This window comes from Primulina huaijiensis, chromosome 10 (genome assembly GCF_012295235.1).
Source record: "Primulina huaijiensis isolate GDHJ02 chromosome 10, ASM1229523v2, whole genome shotgun sequence".
In the NCBI taxonomy this organism is placed as follows: Eukaryota; Viridiplantae; Streptophyta; class Magnoliopsida; order Lamiales; family Gesneriaceae; genus Primulina; species Primulina huaijiensis.
In genome coordinates, this window is record NC_133315.1 from 11,424,292 (window position 1) to 11,426,193 (window position 1,902).

Here is a 1,902-nt window from a genome sequence, read left to right on the forward strand (position 1 = left end):
GCATAAAACTGTATTTTTTAGGATTATTCAAGTTGCGATCGTGGAACGGAGACTGAGGGCTGAAAAACGTAAAATATTTTTATAAAATAATTAATTTAATTACTTAAAATATGAGTGATTTTTTTTCTTATTTTTGAAAATAAGGAGATTTGAGTTGATTTTATACGCCGGGACGTAAATTTTATCGGTGTTAGTTTTTCAACAAAAATACGAACTTTTTGGCAACCCGGCGAATAAATTCACAAACTTATCTTACCAAAACTATTTTTATATTTTAATTGAATTCTAATTAAGACTAATGGGCCTACTTGGCAAGCTTATTAGGCCTAAGCCTTAGTTAGTATATAATTTATGAAACCCTTCCCAACTTATACTCACTCACACGCCACACTGTAACGTACCGTACCTTCAACTTTTTAAAATTTGCGGAATAATAAAAATTTTCATAAATAAATCGTGAACCTTCAAAATTCGATAAAACAAACTGTTCATTCCAAAGTAGTAGCACAAAAGATCTCAAAGTAAAGTTTGCCAAAAGTATTTGTTTAAAATACATAACCAGTAACATAAATCAGAGTATTTTGAACATTCATAAAAACTTAAAACATTGCGGTCCTCGGGTTAGCCTCCCGCTCAGTCCAAGCCAGCTCAATGGTCCTCACCCCTCGTCTCCTCGACATCATCCTCACCTGCATCGATCAAGTCTAATAAGTCTAAAGACTCAACACGTATAAACTGGAAGGTAGCAAGTACTACATAATAAAACCACATGCATCTTCAAAATAGGACGAACATACTTACAACTCGAACATGCATACGAAAACTTGAACATACATACATACATACATAGACGTGCCATCAACGTAAAACTTTTCGTAAACATGCTTGCTTCATACATACTTGAGCATATAACACATCATTTTGCGTAGAGACATGTTTCAAAGCAAGTGACCGCTAAATAAAAGCGTATGATCAGAATAAACCATAGTACTGGGCTGACAGGAAAGATCCATTGCCACATACATGAGATCCCCGTTCATGCTTTAACTGGTGGATTGGTCCCTTGTCATGCTTCACCGCTTTCCAATCCTTATGTAAACCCGTTCATGCTTTAACGGGGTGGATTGGTCCCTGGTCATGCTTTACTGCTTTCCAATCTCATACATAATTTGGTCACAAGAAATTTAGCATACCTCAAAAACTTAAAAGATTTTCCTTTGCACGTCGAACATACTTACTTGGCGTTGAGGGATTCGTTGGATCTCACTTGGGGCCACTGCTGCACATACTAACATGAATTCAAGCACTGAACTTGCATAACTTAGACGTAGGTACTCGCACTCACCACCGAGGTGGATAAATAGCTTATGACATTCTAGTTCGCTCGGGACTTGACATCTTTTAATCATCCTACTAACCATGATCTCGAACCCCGAATCAAACCTAGAAGGGAAGCCTAAGATATTCCCCAAAACACAGTACACGGACCCCGTGCCTGGGTCCGCGTACATACTGTAAGGGCATACTCAGAAAGAAAGAAGGGCACGGACCCCGTGCCAGGGTCCTTGTTGGCTCGCAAAACTAATACTATGAAGGAAATAAAGGCAAGGACCCAGTGTAAGGGTCCGTCCACGGGTCCGTGTACCCGCGGTAGTTGCAAACCCACGAAAATTCAATACATGTGTTGCTTAACATTCTAAACTCGATTGTACGGACTATGAACCGACACCTCGAGACTCATCCTAAGATGCTATTATGTTGTTCCAAACCCGTACAAACACCTCTAAACAACAACATTCAACCTACGACACAATACAACTCAAAAACACGGAAATTGACACCAACTCATTACCTACGACTTCAAATGGATTCAAGTGCCTATGGACACAAACCGGCAACCAA